We start from the raw sequence: 18,908 nt of genomic DNA on the forward strand, positions 1-18,908 counted from the left end.
GACCGCTGACCGCAGGCCGCCCCGCCAGCGCCGCCGCTCCCCGCGGTGGCCCCGGGCCGGCGCCGGGCCCCAGCTCGGGGCGAGCCGCGAGCCCCGCCGCGCGCCGCGTTGCCATGGCGATGCCGCCCGTCGGGCCGGGCCGCGCCGCGGCAGGCTGCCGTCGCTCGCCTCGCCGCCCCGGTGCCCCGCAGAGCTGAGCTGTCGCTTTAAGAGCGGCGAGGCCGCGGCCGCCCCCGCCCCCGCCCGCCCGGCGGCCGGAAGGGGGCTGTAATTGCTGTGATTGCAGCGCTGCCGTCCGCCCGCGCCCGCCGCCGCCGTTTGGGCTCTCAGGTAAGCGCCGCGGAGCGCTCGGCCCCACCCCGCCCGCCGCTGCCGCCGCTACCGGGAGAGGCGCTGCCCGGGGCGGCGGCTCCGCCCCGCTGGGAGCCCGCGGGCCCGGCCGAAGGCGCCGCGGGGCGGGGCTGGGCTGAGGGCGGCGGGGCCGCCGCTTTTCTGCCCCGTGTTCGGCTGCCGAGGGCGGGCGCAGGTGCGGGAGAAGCTCGGGGCCGCCCTTTCGGTAAAGCCGGCGGGGCCGGCGGCCCTCCGGGGGTGTCGGGGTCCGAGCGAGGAGGGCCCCGCGGGGTCCGTGGGGCCCAGGCTGCCGGCCGGTGCCCGCGGTGGGCAGGGGCCGCTCGGCGTGGGTGGGACGCGGGGCGGCTGAGCCTCCCCGGCTCCGGCGCCGCTGTTGTGCTTGGCCGCGCTCAGCGCCCGCGGCTCTGCTCGCGGTGTGAGCGGGAGCCGGCAGCGCGCCGCTGCCCGCGGCAGCGCCGTGCTTTAGGGCAGGAACGCGCGGCGAGGAGCCCTCCCGAGCGCTGCCGGCAGCACCCCCGGGGGTTACTTTCTCTTTGTTAGGCCTTTTGCCTACCATGGCCAGCAGCAGCCTCCGGCACCGCTCAGGGACTGGCCCGCAGGTGGCAGGTGAGGCTGCGTCGTCCCTGCCCGGCCATCAGGCGCAGACCCCGAGCGGGCACCCGGCCGGCTGCCGGCGCCCCGAGCCTCTGCCTCGGGCTTTCGCCCTCCTGCAGCTGGATCAGCTTTCGGGCAGGTTCTTTGTGGTCCTCCCCGCAGCTGTTGGGGCTGCACCAGGTAGGATTAGGGGGGCAGGAGGGAGTAAACTCTGCTGCTACGGTGCAGAACCGCGGTGTTAGTTACGCTCAGGTCCTGAGATACGTTTTTTCCTCAAGGGTTAGACCCGGATGGGTTTCATTTGCTTGGAGTTTTTGCCTTTTACGAAGGAGCATTTAATTCCACACACACACACCCCCTTAAGCAGACCATTGTGGGAAACCTTTGCTTTTAAAGCTTTGATTTGTCATCGTTTTCTGGTTGATTATCAGTATTCCAGTTTCTTGTTTGTTGGTGCTTTCCCCTTCCTGCTTTCTGTTTCGTTGGCTGGTCTGGCTTCTGAGTGTTTAACGGTGGGGATGGGAATTGGGATGAGATAAGACAGGAGAGTCTGAGATTATTTCATGTCAGCTTCCCTAATGGACTCTTGTAAGCCAAAGGGGAAGAGGAAAGCAAAAGTGATCAAGTGAGGCTCGGGGTGCTGTGCTGTGCTTTGCTTTGCTTTACTTCGGAGGCAGAAAGGGGGAGAATGTTCTGAGGGAGTGACTGAGAGTTTGTTTCACTTATTTCTCCTCTTTTGAGGTTGAAAGATGAACCAGCAGCTTGAAAACGCTTCAGCTAAAAGTGCTGGGCTCTTCTTTTTCTGTTCAACTGACTCCACTGAAAAGGGAAGGGGAAAAAAAAGCTCTTTTCAAAAGCAGAGGAGCAGCTCTGCAGTGGTGGAGCCAGGAGGAGAAGCGTGTGTGGGCAGAGGCCTCGCTGCTCCTCCATCAGCCTTTCCTGCCTTCTCTCTGTGGACCATAACATTAGGAAGGCTCCCACGTGCATTGGGCTGGATTGTCTGGTTGATGGGAGCTGTGGGAATCAAGAGGAGCTCCCTGTGGATTAGCTCTTGGGCTGCCTGTGGTGCGCTCAGCCCGCGGGCTCTGGCCTCTGCTGTGCAACTGAGGAAAGTAATTGGATTTTAAGGAGGCTTTAATCTATTATCCAGGGGTGTGTGTGTGTATCCCCTGGGGAGATGTCAGGGAGGGCGTGCTTGACTCTTTTTGCTGCTATTAAGTGATTTGTGGCCTTATGACGGTGGTAGGTTGCAGTTTGGGAATTGCAGCACCTTAACCTTCCAGCTGCAGTCCATGCTGTGGCTCTCTGTCCTTTTAGAATCACGGAATTGTCAGGGTTGGAAGGGATCTCAAGGCTCAGCCAGTTCCAACCCTCCTGCCATGGGCAGGGACACCTCACACTGCAGCAGGTTGCTCACAGCCACATCCAGCCTGGCTGCAAACACCTCCAGGCAGGAGGCTTCCACCACCTCCCTGGGCAACCTGTGCCAGGCTCTCACCACCCTCATGGGGAACAACTTCTTCCTAACATCCAATCTCAATCTCCCCATTTCTAGTATTGCTCCATCCCCCCCAGTCCTATCACTCCCTGACACCCTCAAAAGTCCCTCCCCAGCTTTCCTGTAGCCCCCTGCAGATCCTGGAAGGCCACAATAAGGTCTCCTGGGAGCCTTCTCCTCTCCAGACTGAACAGCCCCAAATCCCTCAGTCTGTCCTCATAGGAGAGGTGCTCCAGCATCCTCATCCTCATGGCCCTCTTCTGGGAGCTGCCTAAGTGACTTCCCTTTCCACCCCAAGCTTCTCCCAGGAGCTTTCATCTTGAGTCCAAGAAGAGTTTTATTTCACAGTATCACAGAATCACCAAGGTTGGAAGAGACCTCAAAGATCATCAAGTCCAACCTGTCACCACAGACCTCCTGACTAAACCATGGCACCAAGTGCCACATCCAATCCCCTCTGGAACACCTCCAGGGACGGTGACTCCACCTCCCTGGGCAGCATCTTGCCTGCATTTGGTTCTTGTGCACAGTGACAAGCCTGGCCATGGAGAGCACAGGTCTGTGGTGAGGGATGGAGAGCCAAGAAAAACTAGAACTGGATGTCCTTGCAAACTGCCAGCTTTGTAGCAAAGGATGATGCTCAGAGCATGTGGCCTTCTATCAAGGCTTGAGGTAGCTCCTTGGATAATAGTGAATGGGAGATCTGAGTCTTCCAGGTTTAAACAGTCGTTGAGGAGAAAGCATTAGAAAGTTTCCTGAGTGTGGAAATGCTGGGGAGCTTTCTGGGCTGGAGCCCAAAGGTTAAATGGCAATGGGACTCTGGGTGGCTTTTCTTCAGGGGTGCTACTTGCTGCTGCAGTTCTGTACCATCTGATGTGGTTTGGGTTGGAAGGGATCTTAGAGATCATCCAGTTCCAACCCCCCTGCCATGGGCAGGGACACCTCCCACCAGCCCAGGGTGCTCAAGGCCTCATCCAGCCTGGCCTTCAGCACCTCCAGGGAGGGAACATCCATGACTGCCCTGGACAACCTGTTCCTGTGTCTCATCTCCCTCACTGAAAATAATTTCTTCCCAATATCTACTCTGAATCTCCCCTTCTCAAGCTTCAGTCCATTTCCCCTTGTCCTGTCACTGCAAGCCATTGTCTGAAGTCCCTCCCCAGCTCTCCTGTAGCTCCCCTCAGGTAGTGGAAGGCTGCTCTAAGGTTTGCCCATAGCCTTCTCCAGGGTGAACAGCCCCAACTCTCCTAGCCTGTCCCAACAAGGGAGCTCCTCCAGCCCTCTGCTCATATATGTGGCCTCCTCTGGATCCAGTGGAACTGTCCCATGTCCTCCTTGTGCTGGGGGCCTGCAGTCCTAGAGTGGCTTTGAAGTAGTTGATATGTTGAGGAACTATTGTCTTGGAATCCTCTGCTTGTTCCAGTTTTCCTGCCCTTTCTTCCCTTTGAGGTGGTTGTTTCCTGGGGGTACAACTTCTTCCTGCTTTCCTGCAGTCAGGGTCTGTGCCCTTGAGAAGGCTTTTGAGTAGCAGAGTAATAACCTAGAGCCCCTGCTGAAGGGGAGACCACCTAGATGTCCTTGGAAGAAGTGGCAAGCCAGGCCCACTGCCATGCTCTCAGCTGAGATGAGACAACACAGGGAGCATGGAGGAGGTCTGGGCATCCAGGAGGAGAGAGAAATGGAGAGGAGAGGCCTGCAGCACCTCTCCTGTGAAGACAGGCTGAAAGAATTTGGCCTGGAGAAGGCTCCAAGGAGACCTTGTAGCAGTATTTCAGTATCTGAAGGAAGGCTGGGAAGGGGCTGTAGCAATAAGACCAGGGGCAATGGTTAGAAACTGGAGCAAGGGAGATTTGGGTTGGGCATCAGGAAGAAGCTCTTCACAACGGGGGCAGTGAAATCCTGGAACAGGTTGCCCAGAGATATGCTTGAGGCCCCATCCCTGGTGATACTCAGAGTCAGACTTGCTGTGGCCCTGGGCAGCCTGATCTAGTTGGATATGTCCCTGCTGGCTGCAGGGGGTTTGGACAAGATGAGCTTTGAGAGTTCCTTCCAACCTGATGCAATCTGTGAATCCAGGAGAGCGGCAGGCCAAGCAGGGAGCGGACATCCACCACAGCAGCGAGCAGCGCTGACAGAGTAGCAGCTCCTGCCCAGCATGCCCTGGCTGGATCAGTTTTAGGCAATTTCTTGATGAGCCCATGGGTGAAATTTGCTGTCTCATTCCCCAGGTGCCCTGCCACCCCCTTGGGCCCTTTGGTTCTGCTGGTCTTTGCCAGACATTGCCTGAGCTGCCCTTCAACTGCAGCTGTTTTTGCAGGTTCCCAGTTGTTCTTACTGTGTTTATTTTAGTGGTTATAAACTGATTTTTAAAAGGGAGTTGGAACTCGAGCTGGAAAGTCTCTCAGTATTTTTTTCTTCCCCCTTTCTTCCCCTTCATGATTTGGTTGAGAAGCTGCACCATAGGAGGGAGCAGCTGAGCCCTTGGTGTTGTTCCCCCTTTGTGCTTTGAAGCTTCTGAGCTGTCCTGTACCTTGATTTTTTTAGGAGTAGGCATAGTTTGGAGAGGTCTCTACTCTTAATGTAGTAAAATTAGGGCCCTGATTTAGGAGTGAAAGCTGGAAGGAAGTTTCTTGTTCTCATAACATTTTGTTCAGCATGAATGCTTGCAGCCAGCCTGACCTGTGGGTTTCATTTTCTTGAGAGACAAGAGAGCAAAAAGCCTTTTTTAGGGCAATGCTTTAAACACCTCTGTGGTTCAGAGTGGGATGTGGAGCTCGAAGGTGCCACCCCTAACCAAACCAGATCTACCTCATCTGCCTGTGATCCTACCTGGTGCAGGGCAAAGTCCCTCACAAGGGTTCTCACAGTGGCTTCAAGAAGTGTGGGTGATCTAAAATAGCTTTATAAAGTTGACAATTGAGGGAGAACCCAGCATGGTTAACTTATTTCTTCTGGTAATGAATGTGTGCTGCCTTGCCACTCTGATCTCCGCTTCCTTCCCTTCAGTTCATAACGCTTACTTTTGCAAGTTGAACTGAAAATAGGTGCTGGAAGTGGTGAATAATCACTTCACTTGGAATAATCCGTGGCTGGGAGAGCCAAGGGTTCAGTCCTCCTGCTCTCTTTTGTTAGAGGCAGGCTTAGCTGTTTTTCCTCCCTCCTGTGTGGAGCACTGAACAGTGATTTCTATGCAAGAATGCTGAGGCAAGTCTTTCAGAGTGCTTGAATGGTCATCTAGGGGCAGCTGAGAAAGGGTTGCCAGGGAGATGCTGTTGAGAGCAGCTAATGCAGGGTGCAACAGCTTGTGTGGAAGAAAGTGTAGAAAGGCTGCATTGTGATAAGCTCTTCCCTGCCTCCCCTTTGGGGTGCAGGAGGGGTGCTCCTTCTGGAAGCTCAGGAAATGCAGGTGTCACTTGAGCTGGTGGGCACAAGAGGCACCACACTGCCCCTCCTAAAGGAACACAGAGTGCATCAGGTTAGAAGGGATCCTCAAAGCTCATCTCATCCAACCCCTCTGCAGTCAGCAGGGACACCTCCAACTAGATCAGGCTGCCCAGGGCCCCCTCAAGTCTGATCTTGAATGTCTCCAGGCACAGGGCCTCAACCACATCCCTGGGCAACCTGTTCCAGTCTCTCCCCAGCCCCCCTGTGCAGAACTTCCTCCTGGTGTCCAACCTAACTCTGCCCTGCTCCAGTTTCAAACCACTGCCCCTTGTCCCATCCCCACAGGCCCTTCTGAACAGTCCCTTACCAGCCCACCTGTAGGTCCCCTTCAGATATTGAAATGCATCTCTAAGGTCCCCCTGGAGCCTTTTTTTCAACATGCTGAACAGCCCCAGCTCTCCCAACCTGTCCTCATGGGTAAGGTGCTCCAGCTAAGCCGAGCTGTGAGGGTAAGCTGGAAATCAAACCCTGCACTTCAGTGCTTGTGCTTCCTCAGGGCTGTCACTGGGAAGGGAAAGATGTTGCCTTGTAGGCCTGTAGCATGGGCAGGAGCACAGGGCTTGCAGCATCACCAGGTAAAATCCTGTTCTGTCACTTTAAGCAGCCTCAGGGTACAGCTGGCCGTCCAAGGAGCTGCTTGTTTGTTCCCTTACGCCTTTCCAGAGCTCCTGCTGTCCTGCTTATTTCTCTCTGTGGGTGTGTACTGAGGGTCCAAGAGACAATGGTGGGGAAATGCTGAAATGCACATGCAGAAGTGCAGATGATGATGCTGCCTTGTGCATGCAGGTCACCAGCAGTGCCTGTGTCAGGCCTTGTCTCTCTGGATGCCGCTCAGCTCGCAGCGCTGAGTTTGCTCTTGCGCTCTTCCAGCGCCTGCTCGTGGAGTGAGTCTGTGTGAAGTGTGAATGCTTCCAGGCTGTTCAGAATGCAGTTGTGATGCTCCAGCTTGGGGCTGGCCAACTGTCCTGCTGTCTGGAGTTGTGTGGGTGGGTGGAGAAATGGTTTCTTGGTTGTGTGACCCCAATGGGGAGAAGAGCAGCTGGGGTTTAACAAACTGGTTAAAATTATATAGCCCCCCCCAAATTCTCCTGAGGCATCTCTCCTTTCCTAGAAGCTTCCTTTAACAAGCTGATTTCTCAGGCTGATTGCTTGCAGATGAGATCATGCAGTGTGTTTTGCAGGAAAAGAATCTGAGCTCAGACTGGTGAGCCAGAAAGTTTTAACACACAAGTCACATGCCCAGCATCCTCATGGCACACACAAAACACCGGCCCCTGCGCAAGCACCCGGCCCCGAGGGTGGCTTTGTGCTCCTGCAAGAGCCTTCTGACGGTAAAGAATGCCAAGGGATGCTCTCAAGTGCTGGGTCCTGTTGCTTGGACAGCAACAGGAGACAGCAAGGAAGTATTTCATCTCTCCTTAGCTCTGTTTCTCTCTTTAGTATGTGTGGTGTTGGGATAAGCCCAAGTGAGTGAAGGCTCTCATCTGCCTCAATTCCACAGCCGTTTTTCTGCTGGCTTCAGCAAAGGAATTTATGCAGAGCTGATGATAGTCTTGTGTCTGTGTGTGTGTGTTAATGCTTGAGAACATTCTGAGCAGGGAACACTTGATGCTAATGTGTCTGCTGCAGAGGATCCTGCCAGGCTCTGGTCCCTCTCAACAGGGGACACTGCTCTCCATTTCTGGCAGCTGGGTTAAGGTGTCCTTTGCAGAAAGGCCTCTTCTTCCAAAGCAATCTCAGCCTTCAGTGAAGAATGTGAGAAATCAAGCAGAGCTGCTTTAAGGTGGTGTTATGTACCCAGCACAGGGGAACAAGCTGATGAGTTTTGTTGCCAAGAGCTTTACAGGACGACCTGTTCCCACAGGCAAGGTGGGAAGGCACCTCCTTGATGCCAGGGCCTCTCTGTGCCTAAAAGGACTTCAAGAATGAAGTCATTGAATGTCAAGAAGAAGACATTAGAGAGGCAAAACCAGAGGGGTGTGTGTGTGTGATTTATACTGATTATGGAAGTAGGAGCCAAGAAGCCACTTGTTCTGATGGCTCTTGTAAGTAAAAATTGCAGTGAGACTGGGCTCCTAAACTGAAAAAATCTACCAACTTGAAGGCAGAAACACATAAAGCAAGATGTGTTAGAGCCTCCTACCACTGCACATCAGAGAATGACAGGAGGCCTAAGGTTGGAAGGGATCTTAGAGACCATCTACTCTAACCACCCTGCCACGGGCAGGGATGCCTCTCAACTAGACTTGGATGCTCAAGGCCTTCTACTGAAGAACCTCTTCCTCAGCTCCAGTCTAACCCTGCTCTGCCTCAGCTTCAAGCCATTCCCCCTTGTCCTGTCTCTAGATACCCTTAGCAAAAATCCTTCTGCAGCCTTCCTGCAGGATCCCTTCGGGTATTGGAAGGCAGCTGAAAGGCCCCCCCCGGAGTGTTTTCTTCTCCAGGCTGTACACCCCCAGCTCCCTCAGCCTGTCCTCAGAGCAGAGCTGCTCCAGCCCTTGGATCATCTCTGTGGCCTCCTCTGGACTCACTCCAGCAGCTCTGGGTCCTTCTTCTCCAGGGGACACCAGAACTGGAGGCAGGATTGGAGGTGAGGTCTGAGAAGAGCAGAGCCCAGGGGCAGGATCCCCTCTGCTGCCCACCCTGCTCTGGCTGCAGCCCAGCACACAGCTGCCTGCTGGGCTGCAGGAGGCACTGCTGGCTCCTTCTGGGGAGCTGCTCAGCACCCAACACCGCCAAGGCTTTTTCTTCAGGGCTGCTCTCAACCCCCTCTGCACCCAGCCCGGATTTGTGCCTGGGGCTGGCCCAACCCAGATGCAGGACCTTGCACTTTGCAATCAACGTTCAGCTGCCCCCAGGGGAGTCTCAGTCTGTGGCTCACTCCTCTCAGCTTGCTTTCTCAGACAGTTGAAGGTGAATCTTAGTGCTGAGCACAGTCTTGGTGATGTATTTTTTTTTCCCCTGTCATTATGCTGCCTGTCACTTAAGAATCTCTGCTCTGTGGCAGCTTATCAGAAGCTCTTTCCAATGCAGAACTTCACACAGGTATTTTACAGAGGTGGAAAGTCAAGTGTGTGGAAGTAGAAAACACCTCTTGCAGCCTTGTCAGACTTTGTTTGGCATCCTCCTGAGTGTGTGATACAGCACAAGGTAAAATGTCTGCCTGCTGAGCTATTCCTTACATAAGGCAGTTGTGAACATAAGTTGCATGGGTTCCATGGCCTTACTCACTGGTTAATGATCCCAGGAGCCTTCTGGTAGTGGAAGTAGCTGCTAGAAACCTCTTCTTGCTGTGGTGGGTTGCACTGAGGTCACTCTGCTCTGCTGAGACCATACCTGGAGTACTGTGTCTGATTTTGGGCTTCCAAGTTCAAGACAGAGACCTGCTAGAGAGTCCAACAGAGAGCCATGAGGATGCTGAGGGGACTTGAGCATCTCCCCTGTGAAGAGAGACTGAAAGCCCTGGGGCTGTTTAGTCTGGAGAAGGCTGAGAGGGATTTGATCAATGTCTATCAATAGCTGAGGGGTGGGGGGCAAGTGGAGGGGGCCAAGCTCTTTTGGGTGGTGCACAGGAATAAGGAACAATGGAGACAAACTGAAACAGAGAAGGTTTTGCCTCAACATGAGCAGCACCTTCTTTACAGGGAGGGTGCTGGAGGCCTGGAGCAGGCTGCCCAGAGAGGTTGTGGAGTCTCCTCCTCTGGAGACTTCCAAAGACCCATCTGGACACATTCCTGTGCACACTACCCTAGGTGACCCTGCTCTGGCAGGGGGGTTGGACTCACTGATCTCTGGAGGTCCCTTCCAACCTCTAACATCCTGTGATTCTGTGTTTTTTGTAGCAGCTCAACTGTTTCATCCTTCATGCTGCTCCCTGCTCCTGGCTGGAATCCTGCTGGGTCTGTCCATGGCCATCTGCCCCCTGGAGACTGGCTGATGATCGTCATGAGCGGGAGGTGATGATCTGTACCCTGAGGAGCGTTGCCTCAACCTTGTTTTGTCCGTGAAGCTTCGAGTGTGGAGCTGTTAGAGCACCAGCCCACTCAGAACTAATGCTTGCAGAATGCATGAGCAAGGAATTAAACTGGGTGGAGCTGGTCCAAACTTTGGATTTGGGGCCTGTCTGCTCCTAGTGCAGCAGCTCTCTGGGTGTTTGCTTGGAAGGGCTCCCAGCGTGGATGATGCTCTCCTGACCTGATTTGACTTTCCTCTTGCTGCTTGGGTACTATGCCCAAATCTGTCTGCAAAGCTCTGCAGTGCAGAGCTCCTGGGCCTGATAAACCTGAAACAAGTCAGCTCCTGTCAAGAGATGATCAACTCATCCCTGCTGGGGGGAGTGGAGGGGGGGGGAAACTGTGGATGAGAGAGGGTGAGAGGACGAGGGGGAGGGACAGACAAACCAAGTAAACAGTTGTGTTGCTTCCCCAGGACTGTTCTGTGTCCTGAGTCTGCCAGCTGCAGTCTGGAGGCCAGGAGAATAGGGTGGGGTATTTTCTTCCAACCAGCTTGAATTTATACAGTGCAAATGAGAAGTTTAGCTCAGTTTCTCTGGGAATAGCATTTAAGGTGTGAAAGTGTTCCACCCCTCAGTAACGAAGAGCTGCTGCAGAACAAGCAGCTACAGGACTGAGCCTGCACAGCACAGGGCATTGGCAGCTCTTCCCCTTTGCACCATGAAGATCTGGGTGTGTTTTGCTGCTCTGGTGAGGTGGGAGAAGGGTGTCAGTGATTTTGTGTGTTGCCTTCTTATGGGAGAGCTGAAGCAGCCAGGTGGCAGGTTTGGTTGTCCAGCTGTGTTGTTTCACTTGGGCTCCTTTGTTTCTGCCTGTCACCAAATAAAGGAAAGTAAATAAAAATATCCTGTAGCAGAAATAGCTACAGGAGCCACCAGCATGGGCCTGAGTGGAAATGTCAGAGCCTGCAGTGCCTGCTCTTCTGGTTCTGCTGTTCCTGACCAGCTCTCACCGCTCCAGGCTGCGTAATGTGATCACAGTATCAGTCAGGGTTGGAAGGGACCACAAGGATCAGCCAGTTCCAACCCCCCTGCCATGGGCAGGGACACCCCACACTAGATCAGGCTGGCCAGAGAATCATCCAGCCTGGGCTTAACACCTCCAGGGACAGGGCCTCAACCACCTCCCTGGACAGCCCATTCCAGGGCTTCACCACTCTCATGGGGAGGAACTTCCTCCTCCCCTCCAGCCTCAATCTCCCCACCTCCAGCTTCATTCCATTCCCCCTAGTCCTATCACTGCCTGAGACCCTGGGAAGTCCCTTCTCCCTGCTCTCTGTGTCTGTGCTGGAGCTGAGCTGAGGAGGCCTGGTGAGAGCAGGGGCAGTGTGAGCCTCCTGTGCCATGGCATTGTTTGGGCTGAGCTGTTGGCCGTGCGTGCTGTGATTCAGCTGCTGAGGAGAGCACAGCAGCAGAGCTTGCCATGCACTGAGCTCCCTGGCTGTTTCCCTGGCCACCAGGCTCCCAAGGCTGCAAGCTCCTCTGGTGGAGTGTGTTGGGAAGTGCACGTGTTTTGCATTGGGACTGTGAGGGCTGTTGCTCAAATAACCCAGCTCCAGAAAATGACCTTCCCCTTTCCATCACTTTGACACCAGCTTGCTAAGGAGCAGTCTGCTTTATTTCCTCTCAGGCTTTGGGATGACCTGGATGGGGCTTTGCTCTGAGGAAATGAGCTTTGCTGCCCCTGTGGGCGTCCCCTGGGTCAACCCAGGCAGCACTCCCTCAATCCAGGCAGCACCATGGGAGGAATGGTGCTGGTGGCAGTTTCTCTGGTGTCCAAGGACCCAGGTGCATTTCAGTGCCTGCTGCTGCTTCCCCATTGCTCTCCAGACAGCACCTCATGCTGCCTCTTTCCCAAGGGCTCAACCCACCAGTGGCTCAGTCTCTGCTAAGGCATTTTTTGGCCTCCTCCTAGCTCTGGAAGGACACCAAATAGCAGCATTGCTTCTGAGACCTCCCTAGAGTGAAGACTTGAGAGTGGGAAATGAGTTTTCTGGTTGCTTCTAATGTCTTGAGAGCTGTTGGCTGTCTTGCTTTGAATGAGGATTCTTGGAATCATGGCAAGCTTTTGTATTTGAACACAGAGCTGAAGGTTAGTGCCAAGAAGAGGTCTCCTATGGTGGGTGTTCATTTGTGCAAGGGCAGTCTGATGCAGTGCACTGACCCTGCTGGAGACTTGTGCAATACATCAAGGCCTGGATACTGGTACTGCAGTAGCCCTGCCAGCTACAGAATTCGCCCTGACTGGGTTGGTGCTGACATCTTTGGTAACCAAACTTTGAAAAGAGTCTAGAAAGATCTCTGCAGAGAAACTCAGCTCATGTCTTTCCTAAAACTGTTGGCAATAACAGAGGGCTGGAGAGCCTCCTCTGTGGGGACAGGCTGGGAGACCTGGGGCTGCCCAGCCTGGAGAAGAGAAGGCTCCAGGGAGATCCTTGAGGTCTCTTCCAACCTCATTGATTCTATGATTCTATGACCTTCCAGTACCTGAAGGGCTCCAGGAGAGCTGGGGAGGGACTTTTGACAAGGGTTGGGAGTGCCAGGACAAGGTACAATGGCTTTGAACTGGGAGAGGAGAGATTGACACTGGAGAGGAGGAAGAAATTGTTGAGAGTGAGGGTGGGGAGACACTGGAACAGGTTGCCCAGGGAGGCTGTGGCTGCCTCCTGCCTGGAGGTGTTCAAGCCAGGCTGGATGAGGCCTTGAGCAAGCTGGGCTAGTGGGCAGGGTGTTTGGACCTGGATGATCTTAGAGGTCCCTCCCAAGCTAAGCCATCCTCTGAATCTGTTCTATAATTATTCTGCCTCTTCTCCTTTGCTGTCACAGCATGATGGAAACACTGACTGGAAAGGACATCTGGAGGTCTTCAGCTTGAGCCCCTGCTTGAAGCAGGGCTGTCTCCAGCATGTGATGGCCTCAGCCATAGCTTTGTCTGGCCAAGCCTTGAGCCTGGCTGGGGATGGAGCAGTGCACCGTGCTTGGTTTTGCTGTTGCCTGAGAGTTGTACCTAGTGAATCACCTCTCAGCATGGGTTTTGCATTCAGGTTTGCATTACCTCATCCTGCAGGTTTCAAAACATTCAAGTGAATGGTTAGGAAGGGTCCCAGCAGGGCTGATGTAACCTGTAATGTATCTGACTCCTGCTGCCTTTTCCGTGCTAGTATGGGAAATATGAGCAGGCCTGGTGCTGTTCCTGCAGGAGGAGGAAGGGATCCTGTTAGATCTGTTGGGTTTTCCCCTGTCTGCTGGAGTATTACAGGTGAAGCAGTGCTTGTAGGACGTGTCCCACTGCTGGAATGAGTGCTTGGGTGTTTCCCCCTTGCTATTAGCCATGGTGTTTGCCCTGATATTGTCAGGAGGTGCAGGATGAGCACTGTGAGCATCCTTCACCCTGACAACGTGTGGCCAGCTGTGTGGCCAGCTGTGTGCCCACACAGACACAAGGCTTGGGGCTGCCTTTTCTGTGCCCTCCTTAGCCCTTCCCAGAGGCAGGAGAGGCTTTTCCCCAGGGTCTGCTGCATTTACTTCAGGAGAGAGAGCAGGTCATGAAATGAGTGTGTCTGTTGGAGTGCACATCTGAGGTGTCCATCATGGTTGAGCTGCTATCCCTGGAGGGGTTTACAGGCTGTGTAGATGTGGTGCTGAGGGCCACAGCTGAGCAGCAGACTTGGTGGTGTTGGATTACTGGCTGGACTCTGATCTTAAAGGACTTTTCCACCCTAACCCAATGATGCCATTCTATGGCCCTGAGCATTGGTGGAAGCAGAACAGCTCTCTGCATCTGGTCACTGACCTTCAGACATGGCCCAAGCTTCTGCAGGCAGTGGGTGGCTGTGAATGGCACACAGGCAGGCCAGAGCAGAGGCCTGCTGCTGCAGCTGGGCTGGGCTGGATTTCTTCAGGCAGAACTGCAGATTGCAACACCCTTGTGCTTACTTAGGCCAGGAGGCCTTGCTTGGAAGGGAAACTGCCAAGATGCTGAAGAGGTGGAAGTTTCCCTAGCCAAGGCCTCATTGCTAGACTGCAGTCTGGCTGCATCCCCTGGTGTAATGGGGAGATTCAGAAGTGATGAGCATGCTTCACTGGTCCTGGAAATGAGAGCTCCAGTGGGCTGGTCATAGAATCATAGAATTGTCAGGGTTGGAAGGGACCTCAAGGCTCAGCCAGTTCCAACCCCCCTGCCATGGGCAGGGACACCTCAGACTGCCTCAGGCTGCTCACAGCCACATCCAGCCTGGCTGCAAACACCTCCAGGGATGAGGCTTCCACCGCCTCCCTGGGCAACCTGTGCCAGGCTCTCACCACCCTCATGGGGAACAACTTTTTCCTAACATCCAAGCTCAACCTACCCATTTCTAGTTTTGCTCCATCCCCCCCAGTCCTATCACTTCCTAATACCCTCAAAACTCCCTCCCCAGCTTTCCTGTAGCCCCCTTCAGATCCTGGAAGGCCACAATAAGGTCTCCTGGGAGCCTTTTCTTCTCCAGACTGAACAGCCCCAACTCTCTCAGGCTGTCTTCATAGGAGAGGTGCTCCAGCCCTCTGCTCTTGCTGAGCCCTGCTCTGTGCTGTATTCCTGCTAGAGAGCAAACCAGCTCTTGGGTCAGAGGAGCCTGGTGGTGTGGAGCCAGCAGCAGTGTCCTTGGGTGGATTATGAATTCTCAATCATGCTGTGCAGAGCAGCCCTTTGCTATCTGCTCATCTGAGCTGCACACCCCAGGGCAGGCTCCTGCCTCTTCTGCCTTTTGTTTCATACCAGAGCCAGTGAAGAGGATAGGCAGTGTGGGCTTCTGCAGGCTCTGCTTGCTTGGAGGTGATTGTCCTTGCTGAGGAATCACAGAAATGTGGGGCCACTGCTCTCAGCTGCTCTCTGCTGCTAGTGCTGGACCAAAGTGCAGAGGTCAGGGTTGGGGTTGGATGGCTGGAGGGTCCTGGAGCGACAGCTGTACTGTCCCTGACTTCAGGGATGTCAGCTAGGGGCTGACTTTGGCTGACAGCTCTTGTTTTACCACCCATTCTTCCCTGCACCTCTTGTTTTTGCAGGGCTCTGTCTTTGTGTGTGGCAGGCAGGGGAGCTGCAATGGCATCACTGCCATGAGCTGAGCTCTGCCTCTTTGGTTTGTGTCCCTTACTGGAAAAAGCAAACAGCTGGTGCTGAATCTCACCCTCCCTGTGTGCTCTTTGCCCCCATTGCCAGTGCTTGTGGTTTGCTTTGGCTTTCTGCTTACTCTCTGTCTCTCTGGAATAAAGCCTCCACTGAAGGAAGCTTTTCTCTAAGCTGGAGTTAGAACTGATGCTCAGAGAGTGATCTTCTCTGGTCCTTGTTATTGAAGTGAGATATGCCAACACAGATCCACCTGGGAAACCCCTGGGAGTGAGGAGCAGACCTAGGGAGGTAGGACTGCAGGTGAGGTAGCAGAGTTTTGTCCCCAGCAGGCCTGGGACCTGTGCAGCTGCTTGTCAGAATTCTCCCTGCATGTCCTTCCATGCTCTGAACTCACTGCAGGGATGGAAGGCCCAAAGAGCTGCTCCGCTGCAGCAGTGTGGGGAAGCAGCACCTGAAGGACAATGCTCAGGACATTAGGTACTGTGTAGTGCTTCAAGGAGAAAGGTCAGCTTTGAGAAAGGCCTTCTGCTTGCTGAATGTATCAACTGAATAGAATAGAATAGAATAAACCAGGTTGGAAGAGACCTTCAAGATCATCGTGTCCAACCTATCATCCAACACCATCTGATCAACTAACCCATGGCACCAAGCACCCTGTCAAGTCTCCTCCTGAACACCTCCAGTGATGGGGACTCCACCACCTCCCCAAGCAGCCCATCCCAATGGGCAATCACTCTCTCTGTGTAAAACTTCCTCCTGACCTCCAGCCTGAACCTCCCCTGGTGCAGCCTGAGACTGTGTCCTCTTGTTCTGGTGCTGGGGGCCTGGGAGAAGAGACCAACCTCTGCCTGTCTACAACCTCCCTTCAGGTAGTTGTAGACAGCAATAAGGTCACCCCTGAGTCTCCTCTTCTCCAGGCTAAGCAACCCCAGCTCCCTCAGCCTCTCCTCACAGGGCTGTGCTCCAAGCCCCTCACCAACTTTGTTGCCCTTCTCTAGACACGCTCCAGCAAGTCAACCTCCTTCCTAACCTGAGGAGCCCAGAACTGGACACAGGACTCAAGGTGTGGCCTGAGCAGTGCAGTGTACAGGGGCAGAATGACCTCCCTGCTCCTGCTGGCCACACTGTTCCTGATGCAGGCCAGGATGCCATTGGCCCTGCTTCCAGGGATTATCAGAGGGCAGAAGCCCAGAGCAGAGGCTCACTGGCTCGTGGGAGCTGAGCCCTGCTCGGAGCGGCAGCGATCCTCAGCTGCAGCACTTGCTGTTGGAGGACACAAAATGGTACTTGGCTCATTGTGCAGATAAGAGCAAGGCAGAGAGAGGCTGGAGATGTTGTGCTTGGGCTGGTCCTGGTGTCCAGGGACAGGGAGGGATGTCTGTTTGCACATAATGGTTTTCTCTGCCCCTTCCTCACAGCTGGGTCAGCAGGGATGGCCAGGGAGAGTGTTTACAAGTGTGTCCTTGCGAGCGCGGCTCCCTGCCAGGAGTTTACTTCTGGTCTGGCTGTTGTGTTTGCTGGGGCTTCATCATTACCACAGCTCAAGCTAAACTGATCTCATTCCACTTGTTCTGCCCTGGGCTGTGAGCACTTCTTTCCTCTCTCCTCTCTCTTTTTGAGGCAGCAGCTGAGAACTATGTAGTGATAGGCCGAGGGGCAATGGTTTGAAGCTGGAGCAGGGCAGATTTGGGTTGGACATCAGGAGGAAGTTCTGCACAGTGAGGCTGGGGAAATACTGGAACAGGTTGCCCAGAAATGTGGTTGAGGCACTGTGTCTGCAGACATTCAAGATCAGACTTGAGGTGGCCCTGGGCAGCCTGATCTGGTTGGAGGTGTCCCTGCTGCCTGCAGAGGGGTTGGACGAGATGACCTTTGAGGGTCCCTTCCATCCTGATGCAATCTGTGACCATGTTGCTTAGACCCAGGGCCAATGGGGGAGGATATTTCCTGGTAGTATTAAGGTTTTGAGGCTGGTGAAGTGTCAGCATTCCTCTACTGCCAACTCCTCAGCCATTCCATCTCTGGGTGAGGGAGCTGTGGTGACAAAATGGTGCTGAGGCCTCATCTACTTCTGGGTGCCAGTAGGACAGGGTTTCCCTGAGCAGCTGCCTGTACAGCCAGAAACAAGCTGCTTGGCTGAGCTGCAGGACTCTGTCTCTTGGGGGCATGAGGATAGAATAGAATAGAATAAACCAGGTTGGAAGAGACCTTCAAGATCATTGTGTCCAACCTATCATCCAACACCACCTAATCAACTAACCCATGGCACCAAGCACCCTGTCAAGTCTCCTCCTGAACACCTCCAGTGATGGCGACTCCACCACCTCCCCAGGCAGCACATTCCAGTGGGCAATCACTCTCTGTGTAAAACTTCCTCCTGACCTCCAGCCTGAACCTCCCCTGGCGCAGCCTGAGACTGTGTCCTCTTGTTCTGGTGCTGGGGGCCTGGGAGAAGAGACCAACCCCCACCTGGCTACAACCTTCCTTCAGGTAGTTGTAGAGAGCAATAAGGTCACCTCTGAGCCTCCTCTTCTCCAGGCTAAGCAACCCCAGCTCCCTCAGCCTCTCCTCGCAGGGCTGTGTTCCAAACCTCTCCCCAGCTTTGTTGCCCTTCTCTGGACACCTTCCAGCAAGTCAACCTCCTTCCTAAACTGAGGGGCCCAGAACTGGACACAGTACTTGAGGTGTGGCCTGAGCAGTGCAGTGTACAGGGGCAGAATGACCTCCCTGCTCCTGCTGGCCACACTGTTCCTGATGCAGATGGATGTATCTGTCCCATGGCTGGACCAGAGGTCATGCTCGTTCTGGTGGCTCAGGCAGCGACTGAGGGCCCAAGGAGCTACCATATCACTGTGGTGTTTGCCCACTTGAGGACTCTCATCTATCTTCAGAGCAGGGAAGGTGTCCTCAGCATGGAAGGAGAGGTGTGTGGTGGAAGATGAGTGCTCCCTTCATGCCCTCTTTTCTCTTAGGGGAGGGTCTGTCCCTGTTATGCCACCACATGTGCTATCTTGTCATCTCTGAGCCTTTGTTACCCTGCAGGACAGCTCTGGCCAGCAGCCTGTAAGGGTGTTTTGTCAGTATTTCCTGGAGGGTGTCACACACTGTCCCAAACTTACCCTGCCAAGCTTTGCCCCTCCCCCCTCTTTGCCCAGGTTTGGAGCTGACAGTGGATTTCTGCAGTGGGAGGATGATGGTAGCAGAGCCAGGCTGAGCAGATGTTGCAGCTGGGGTGGGAGTGAATGTGTTCTGAGCTATGGGAAGGACAGGAGAGGGCTGTAGGGTGTAAACAAAGCACTTCTACAGCAGGCTTCTGTCTTGCATCAAGAGCTCCTGGGAAGCTGAAGGCAGGAGCTGGCTTTCACCACCTGTCAGTGAAAGGATAAAAAGCTTGAGTGTTGTACAGCCTCCCTGGTGGGACTGTGTGGTGCTGCTCTTGTCCCTGCTTAGCCAGAGACTGCTCAGGTGATGTCTTGGTCCTCTCTGCCATGAGGCATAGGGATCACTGCACCACACCTTGGCCTTGTTGGATGAAGACAGGTAAAGGTCTTGAGGTCTTGCCATAGCTGGGCTGGGCCAGTGACTGGAAGGGAAGGAGTACAAGGACCACAGAACTGCTGGAGAGGAAGGAGTGGTCTGGTGGTGTTGCTGTTGTGCTGGTAGGTGCCTGGCAGAAAAGCTTTTAGGAGCTGTTGCAATTGGTGTTTGCCCTGTTCTCACTCAGACAGGTTCCCATCTTACTGTTGGGAACTGGGGCACCTCTCTGGCCTCTCACCACACCTCTGGTGCCTGTCTCTGGTGGCATTCATTTCTACAGTGGGATTTTGTAGCTGTTCTTCTGCAAGAGCCTTGTGCTTGGTACAGAGTGGGCAATCTACTCAGGTGTTCAAGGCCATCACTCT

General features: G+C 54.4%; 1 protein-coding gene across 2 annotated transcripts in view; it reads left to right on the plus strand.

Annotated features, from left to right (window-relative positions):
• Window positions 1-244: 244 nt before the first annotated feature.
• The window catches only part of LOC137454216 (discoidin domain-containing receptor 2-like), a 92,572-nt gene continuing 73,908 nt past the window's right edge, over window positions 245-18,908 (plus strand). The window contains exon 1 of one of the 2 annotated variants that reach the window (XM_068164186.1): window positions 245-330. The gene's annotated coding sequence lies outside the window, so the exon portion shown is untranslated. Of the gene's footprint in view, window positions 331-9,783; window positions 9,844-18,908 lie in introns of those variants that run through there. The other variant, XM_068164188.1, reaches the window with a different exon arrangement.

The sequence above is a fragment of the Melanerpes formicivorus genome, unplaced genomic scaffold (genome assembly GCF_026170545.1).
Source record: "Melanerpes formicivorus ecotype bairdi unplaced genomic scaffold, bMelFor1.0.p_v2 SCAF_77, whole genome shotgun sequence".
NCBI lineage: Eukaryota > Metazoa > Chordata > Aves > Piciformes > Picidae > Melanerpes > Melanerpes formicivorus.